The sequence below is a fragment of the Mustela putorius genome, unplaced genomic scaffold (genome assembly GCF_011764305.1).
Source record: "Mustela putorius furo isolate JIRA1106 unplaced genomic scaffold, ASM1176430v1.1 tig00000127_pilon_pilon_pilon, whole genome shotgun sequence".
Classification (NCBI taxonomy): domain Eukaryota; kingdom Metazoa; phylum Chordata; class Mammalia; order Carnivora; family Mustelidae; genus Mustela; species Mustela putorius.
Genome location: NW_025421288.1, coordinates 12,913,710 through 12,922,226, shown reverse-complemented (window position 1 = coordinate 12,922,226; position 8,517 = coordinate 12,913,710). Strand labels below are relative to the sequence as shown.

Sequence of the window (8,517 nt, the reverse complement as noted above, 5' to 3'; positions counted from 1 at the left end):
GTCCCGCCCTTGTCCCTGCCTCACCCGGCCTGCAGGTGGCACCGAGGCGGCGCGCGGGGAGGGGTGCACAGTCAAGGCCGCAGAGCCCTGGGAAACTACAGGGCGCGGGACTAATCCCAGAGGGGAGCACGGCGAGACTCCAGTGAGGAAGAGAGTGACCTTGGGCCGGGACCTGCAGGCTGATGGCCGGGGTTCCGGGGAAAGGAGGGAAGGGCATTTGAGGTGAGGGTGAGAGTCCAAGGCACAAGCCAGGAAGGCCTCCGTGTTAGGATCGCGAAGCGGAGGACGCAGGTGCAGGCTGCCGCGCGCTCTGAGCAGGTGGGCCCAGGCCCAGCCCACCTGCTTTCTTGGGCGGTGAAATCTGGAGAGGAGGGGAGGCCTGGGACCGCTGGGGGTCGGGGGTGGGGAACGGACCCAAGGCCGCCGCGGCAGGAAATCTCCAATTTCTAACTTCAAAGAAACGCAAGTTAAAATAAGGAGCGTTATCTCCCGCCCTCTCCTAGAAGATGGGCAGAGATGTAAGGAACTGAGAGCGACGGACAGCGCGGACCAACTCCCGGAGCCGGCTGCATTCCCACGCCTGCGTGGGAGTAGATGTTAGTTAGTAAGCTTTTCTGAGGGTGGCTCAGCAAGGGACACCAGTATGTCACCCAAATGTCACAGGAGCCTGCTCTCTGACTTGGTTGCGTCGCCTCTAGGGACCTACAGAGAGAAAGCAGAGCTCAGAAGGGCTCGCGACGATCCGGTGCCGCTTTATTGATACCTGCAAGGGTGAAACGGGGGGTTTAAGCGTCCACGGGGCGGGCTAAACCCTGCGAAAGAGGAAATCATCTCTGTCTCCACAGGGAACTCTGCACGACATAAGCCAAGTGAAAACAAGAGTGTTACAAACAGCACCTATCCTGAGACTTCATTTAGAACAGCCGGGACAGTGCACCAATAGTTAACCGTGGCCGTGGCAGTGAGGGGGGCGGGAACAAGAAAGAACTTTCATTTTCTCTTCTAAACCTTTCAGTGGTAGCCACTAAATAATGCAGACCGAAAGATGGAGGCAAGCTTGGGTTTTTAATAGCCAGAAGGAGTCACTGACCTTTAGGAAAGCCGGGTCTCTGTTCCTAAAACTGGTGCATTTATGGAGCGCCTGCTGTATGCAGGACCACCAGCTAGAGCCTGGGAACATTTCAGACAAATGGGGAGAGGGTGAGGTTGGAGGGGAAGCACCGCCGGCTCTTCTCTGAGCGCCATGTGGCCGGTGCCCCCGGCCTAGACTCCTGGGATCTGCCAGTGAGCAGTGTCCACTCCTGGCCCCTCTCCTGAGTTCAGTGTCGCATACAAGGGCCTCTCTGTCATTCTGTCCCCACCTTCAGGCATGTCTTTCCTCAGCAGGTAGAATGCTCCAGGCGCCTGAATAATTAATCTACCAAATCTTATCAAAGCCCTGGAGGGAGGTATTTTTCTCCCAGTTAGATGAGGAGGAGGCCCGGAACCGTCGGAATTCGCAGTGGCGTGTTGGCTCTGCCGGCCACGCGGCCTCGGGATCGCCTCAGTGGTCACTCCGGGGATCGGGTCCGATTTGCGGCGTGGGCTCTGGAGTCAGATCTGGCCCCAACGTTGGATCCATTTTCTTAGCTGTGTGGTCGTGCGCTAGCGCGGGCTGGGATCAACTTTTTATAGGGGGTGCTTTGAGGATTACAGGTGGCAATGGCTGTGAAGGGCTAGACGGATCCAGACACGGTGCTGAGCGCTTTTATGGGCTTGGCCCACATGAGTTGGCCCATTTTTCAGATGAGAAAAGAGAGTCTCCAGGGTGAGGAATCTCGCCCGGGGCCCCGTATTGGCAGGGGGCGGAGGTGGCTTGCTCCTCCGCAGCCTCAGTTTCCTCACCTGACAGGCTCCCCTAGGAGCCGCCGAGGCCCCGCCCCGCCCGGGTCCCGCCCCCCGCCCGCCCGCCCAGCGCCGGGAGTCGCAGCCCCGCCCGCACCGCGGCCCCGCACGCTCCAGCCAATCGGCGGCGACCGGCGTCGGGTGCACTCGGCCTCGCCCGCGGCCCTCCAGCCCCCGGCTCTCGCTCGCTGCGCGCTCAGTCCGCCGCAGCCTCCGCCGCCGGCGCCGCGCCTCCGCTCGCTGACTTGGTAAGGCTGGGCCGGGGCTGGCGGCGCGCGCGGGGAGGGCGGGCGAGCGGGCGCGGGCCTGCGGGCTGCGGCGGGCTCCCGGGTGGGACGGCCGGGGACTGCCAGGGCCCGGACCCAGGCGGGAGCGGGGGCCGCGGGCCGCGGCGCGGAGAGGGAACCCCTAGCATACCCCCCTCCCCGGACGGCTGGGTTCGTCAGGAGCCCGAAATGGGAGCGCGGCAGGAACTCCCCACCTTCCGCCGTGGATTGGGTCGTGGGGGGGGGTGGGGTCCGCCCGGGAGCCGATCTGCTCGCGGGCCTCCCGTGCGGGTCTGGTGCGGCAGCGGGAGGGATGCTCAGCTCTCCGGACTTGGCAGGATGCGCCAAGTTCGGGACTCCCCCTCCCCAGGAGTGGATTGGGTCTAGGGTACGTCCAAGGGTCGGTCGGCCCGCCCGCCGGCACAGTGCAGGAGCTGGAGGGATGCTTGGGTCCCTGGATTTGGCAGGATGCCTTCGGCCTGGGGCTACTAGGGACGCCGGCTCCCTTTTCCTCTCATCCCACCCCTGTCTTCGGAATGGATTGTGGCTGGGGGTCCGTCCAAGGGTCGCTGAGGCTGCAAGGGGGATGCTCGGCCTCCCGGACTTGGCGGGGCGCCACCAACCCCCTTTCGATCCCTCCGCATCCCTTCCCCCTCTGGGGTGGCTGGGGGCTGGGGGACCGTGCTGGGGTCGCGGACTGGTCCCAGGCGGGAGCCAGAGGGACTCTCGAGCCTCGGGACTGCCAGGTGCGCCGTCCACCCACTTCCCCGGGGCTGCCCCCGCATTGCAGCCGTCGGGACACGCCCTTGATGCGGGGCTCCCGGCGCGGTCCGAGAGCCCGCCGGGAACGAGGTAGGGGCGCCCGGCCGGAGTTTCCGCTTGCGAGCGCCCTCCCCGTCCCCTGGTCCGGCGCTGGGTGCGGGGCAGGTGGGCGCGGACACTCCGCCCAAGGTCGCGCCGGGCCCCCGAGCCGCCGCGCGGGGCTGGGGGAGGGGCGTCACGTGACCAGGCCTGGGCTACCTCTCTGCTCGCGAGCCCGGACGGCGCGGTCAGGGCGCCGGAGCGACCCGGGCTCCCCGGCTCCGACGGACGCAGCCCCTAGCCTCCACTCCCTCCGCGAGCCTACGGCCGGGCCACTTCCTTTCGTTTTGCTGGGAAAGGCCGTGGGTCAGCGTCTTTGTGATGTAAATTGGTGGTTGGCGTGCGTTCCGCTGCGGGAACGCAGGTGGGGGCCGGCCTTACTCCTTCCACGCCGAGCTGCGCCCCGAGGAATCGGCCGGGTTCCGTACGGAACAGCCTCGGCACCCCGGACTCTGCACCAGGCTCTCGGTCCCTCTCGTGCTCCCTGTGCTGGAAAACTATTTTAAGGGCAGATTGTTGTGGGAAACTGGTAACTTTGTAAGTTACCGGGCAAAATGAAAATCCGTTGAACCTTTTGAGACGTGTATCGTGTTACACCACCTTCGGGCACCGGCGTCCGGTTTCTGGTCATTCCAGATATTCAGGCGCGTTTCTTCTCTTCCGAACCTCCAACCCAGTGACTAAAACATGGCCGAGCTCCCCGGTCGTTTTGTGCCAGCAAGCATCTCACCCCCTCCCCGGAGCACTGAAGGTGACTCCGGGGAAGCGCGGCGTGCGGAGGGGGACGGTAATGCAGACCGGGAGGCGAGGCAGTGCGCGGTAGGAAGTCCTGTGGGGCCATCGTGTCTCTCCCGAGCTGGATGCAGCCCTCAGACCGCGGGTTTTGGGGGGGGTGTGCCTCCGCGCGCCTCGGGGCTCCTCTTCAGCCAGAAACGACCGGTTTCCTTCCGGTGATGCACGGTTGGACCTGACCTTGCGCGCTGAACTCCGTCTGTTGGAAACCCAGAAAAGGGCCATCTTTGGGCGTGCACACACTTTGGATCAGAGTGGCAGAACTGGCCTCACGCACAGGCCGAAATAACCTTTCGAGTTTGTACTGAAAACAAGTGGCCCAAGCCCGAGGCCAAGGGAATAAACCTGGCGTCCCTGCTGCTGCCGCCCTTGGCCTGACCCTGGACCCGTGGTGAACCGGCGGTCAAGCCTGGGCCTCCAGGGAGCCCCGGGGGAGGGCCCGCGCTTATGCAACCCCGGCCCCTCGTGCTCATTCATAGAAACACTGTTAATGTTTCCTTGGGCTTCCCTGCGAGTCCCTTCCGGACACGCTTGGGGAGCGCGGGGGGCGCGGTGCCGCGGTGCCTCCGTGGGACGGCCTCGGGCGCGCTCAGCCCTTCCTTGTCCCCAGGGTTGGCCGCGCGGGGCTCGGCCTTCCCACGGAGAGGCGCTGCGTGTCGCCGGGGGAGGAGGCCGGCAGCGCCGGCGATGCGCGCCAGCTCGCTCCGGAAGGTCTCTCCGAGCCGGGCGGGTGGAACAGGATCTGAGCGCCTGGGACGCGCCAGGCCGGGGGCGGGGCTCGCGGTAACCTTTCCCCTACTTTTCGCAGCCGTCACGTGACGCCCGCGGTGGGGGCGGGGCGGGGCGCGCCCGCCGCAGCTGCCGGCGGTGCCCTCGAGGACGCGTTCCAGGCGAGCAGTTAAAGACGCAGCCCGAGCTCCGGGGGCGGCCGGGGGGCGGAAGCGCGCGCGCGCGGCGGCCCGGGGCTGCTTCTGCACTTGGATCCGCGCGGTCTTTCCTTTGTCGGCCCAAAGCGCTCGTCGTTCTGCGTGCCTGGGGCTCCGGGCCGGCGTTGGGCTGCTGGTGGAATTCTTTTCCGAATGGCCTGAGCCTCCCCTGGGCTTCTGCGGCGGAGACTTGGCTGTTTTAAAAGAGGAGTAACACAAGGCCAGGTCCGAAGTGACATCAAGGCGCAGAGGTGGCCTCCCCGCCCCGGCCCCCGCTCGCCAAACTACCCCACCGCCCTGACAGCCCTTTTGATGCCCGTAGGACGACTCTAGGCTGTACAGGGCCGGGTGTTTGTTTTTCAAAGTCTGTTAATTAACGCAGGTGAGAGTATGTTCTGTTGATTTCAGACTTTCTGTTGCCTCTTCTGAACTTCACCTTTTACCCCCTGCAAATACTGGGAGGACCTTGGGTTCTCAGCAGACCCTGGGCGGAAGCCAACTGACCTTTTCGTGTGAAAGTGATTTGGACCCTCAGTGTTCCGGAATGTCCACCTTTAATGTTGTCTGGGTTGTTTTTCTGCTGAGGAATGTTTTTGGAAGTTAATCATTGAAAGAAATGTTGCTGCTGCAGTAGGCCAGGCTCTGGTGGTGTTTGCACGTGGGGGACTGGGGCTGGGATGTAGGGTGGCCGCTGCTCTCCCTGGGAGAGATTATCCAGTAGTTGTCAGACACCAGGTTACTTAGGTAAAAAAAGGACTCCACAGTCCCAGGATGGGGGTCCACCCACCCGTCCCAGGAACCCGAGTGTCACCCTCGATTCTTTCTGACTGTCCCCAAGTCCCACCTGTTACCTTTGCTTCCCATGTGGCTCTTAAACTCACCTTTGTCCTGATTCCTGGGAGCCAAAGTGGGTATTCAGATTTTATCTAAGGGAAGAAGGTGTGAGACCCTTTCTCAGAGGCATTGCTGCAGCGGTGGGGTCCTTCGGGCTGTTCAAGGGAAGCGAGGAACAGAGGAAGGAAGCCTTTGGGTTCTTCTACTCGGGACCCTTGCTCTACGGTGTTACCATGGCTGGGGGTTTCTTGGCGGAGGCCTGAAAGCTCGCTCCTTCCCACATCAAGGGACCAGTGACACCCTCCCACCCACCAGTATACTGGCTTCCTCTGGGGTTCGGGGTTCTTGATCTCCAGCGCACACACCTCTGCTCTGTTAGGATGTCCTGGTGGGAAATCAGTCCCATGAGGACCGGGGATATCCAGTTTCTGAGGAGTCAAGCTAGGGGTTAATTCCTTTAATATAGAAGTTCCTCCCTCCTGCTCCCACTGCCCCACTAAAAAGCAACACATGCTTATATTAAAAGCAAACACAGAATTGCCTTTAAGAAATTGTCTTAGGCTAGAACCCAAACTCTACTTTTTATGAAAGCCTTCCTCATTTATGAGATAATGCATCTGTCTCTAATTTTTCTAAATGTCAGCTCCTCTACTGCCCTTAAAAAGATTTAACATGAAGAGTTTTGGTTTCTTTCTGCTCTTTCAAAAGTGCCCTGTTGCATCATGGGAGGTACAATAAGGTATCCCAGAGATGAACCAGGAGCACTGCTACAAGCTGAATGCCAAAGTTAGATGCTCCGGGAGGTATCAGATCCGGAGGGCGTGGGGGGAGCCAGGAGAGTGAGCGGGGTGCGGGGGGGTGGTGTCTGGTGGAAAGGAGGGGGCAGATCCCCACGGAAACCCACGTTCCTGGAGCATGGGACTGCCTTTGGGAAGGTACAGTGTGTTCCTGCCTTAAAGGCCTCATGTGGCGTTGGGCCCATCACTTTACGAGGGGTGGGCATTCTGCATGCTTTATGTGCCAGGAAACAGTCTTACGATAAGGTGATGACATTTGCTCAAGGTCTCTCTCTCATACACACACAGGCCTGAGTAAGTGGCAGAGCTGGAATTTGCATCCAGATCTGCGTTCTCCCAAGCTTGTGCTCCGTCCCTCCACAGGCTTCCTCCCCAGACCCTGGTGCAGGCCAAGCCCTCACCCCCCCAGCCCCACCCTGGCCCTCAAGCAAGCTGGATGTGACACTGAATCAGCCATGTGTGTTTCTCGATTTTCAGTTCCTCATCTGTCCAGTGGTGCCTCTGACCCCGTCATTCTGTCTCACAGGAGGAAAGATCCGGTCGTGGGTTCTAGCATACAAAATGGTCGTGGGTTCTAGCAAATAATACTGTGGCCCCAGGCAGGTTTTAGGGACCCGACTGAGCCCAGCAGTCCCTGGACTGGACCTGGGGCTTGACAAGTTCAGCTGCACTTCTGGGTGCAGAGGTGAAGGGCACACATGGGCCATCCACCCTGCCCCTGGTTTTAGGAACATTTGTGGGAATGTTGTCCTCGTGCGAGGTGCGGTTCAGGGGTCTCTCCTGGCCGTGGGACGACAGCCACTGGTGTGGCTGGAGGCAGGTGTTTCTCCAGTATGCAACTGGAGAAAAAGATCTGAACATGTAGTGCAGGAAATGGGCCTGCCGAGACGTCCTGTATGTTCTTTATAAAAATGTACCCTTGGCAGGGCTCCTGGGTGGCTTGGTCGGTTGAGCATCTGCCTTTGTCTCCGGTCCTGATCTCAGGGTCCTAGGATCGAGCCACGTCGGGGCTTTGCGGGGAGTCTGCTTCTCCTTTTCCTCTGCCCCCCCATCTGTGTTTTCTCTCTCTCAAATAAAAATTAAAAAACTGTGACCTCCAGTAACATTTCATGAATACTTTGTTCTGGCTCAGCTCCTGTTTCTCAGTATTTATCTGATCAGCCCTGACTTACTGAAGTGGGGCAATAGCACATGAAAATTTGAACTTGCTGGGGGCGCCTGGGTGGCTCAGAGGGTTAAGCCTCTGCTTTCGGCTCAGGTCATGATCCCAGGGTCTTGGGATGGAGTCCCGCATCGGGCTCTCTGCTCTGCGGGGAGCCTGCTTCCTCCTCTCCCTCTCTCTCTCTGCCTGTTTCTCCGCCTACTTGTGATCTCTCTGTGTCAAATAAATTAAAAAAAAAAAAAAGAAAATTTGAACTTGCTGTATTTTTATAGTAGCTCAGTGGGCAGAAGCTGCGTTTTACCTGGAGCTGTAAAACGGAGTATAATGAATCAGAATTCCCTCTATAACCTGCCTTGACTCAGCATATTTGCCCCATAAACGTGAATGGTGTGTTATGATAGAGTTCACCGCAATGCATGAACTGTATGCCCAGTTAATTAATGCAAATATTGAATGCTCTGTCACATATTCAAGAGACAGCATTTCACAGGCACCTGGTAGCTCAGTCGTTAAGTGTCTGCCTTTAGCTCAGGTCATGATCCCAGGGACCTGGGATTGAGCCCCCGCATCGGGCTCCCTGCTCAGCAGGAAGCCTGCTTCTCCCTCTCCCACTCCCCCTGCTTGTGTTCTCTCTCAAATAAATAAGCAAAATCTTAAAAAATATATATAGAGAGAGACAGCATTTCCTTAAAGACCGTTCCTGTACCTTTCTTGTCCATGAAACCTTCCCAGAGACATCAAGTGAGTTTTGAGTCTCACATTCTTGGTTCTAAGATGCCTCCGTCAGGTTAGGGAAATGATGGGTATCTGTATAGCACTTACTGAGAAAACACAAGAGCACAGTTACAGAGAATCCCGTGTGGACACAGCTTAGGGCGTGTATATGCCCACATATAGGTGGAGAGGGCCTCTTTTTTTGTATCTTTCCGTTAGTGCTAATTTGTGCCTGTACCTAACTTCTCACCCTAACTGTGAACACGATAGCAGGAATGCTG

General features: G+C 59.3%; 1 protein-coding gene across 3 annotated transcripts in view; it reads left to right on the top strand.

Moving 5' to 3' along the window:
* The first annotated feature begins 1,997 nt into the window (after positions 1–1,997).
* The window catches only part of CPT1A (carnitine palmitoyltransferase 1A), a 50,133-nt gene continuing 43,613 nt past the window's right edge, over positions 1,998–8,517 (top strand). Inside the window, exon 1 of one of the 3 annotated variants that reach the window (XM_045066147.1) lies at positions 1,998–2,132. The gene's annotated coding sequence lies outside the window, so the exon portion shown is untranslated. Of the gene's footprint in view, positions 2,133–4,886; positions 5,112–8,517 lie in introns of those variants that run through there. The other 2 variants (XM_045066141.1, XM_004759575.3) reach the window with 2 other exon arrangements.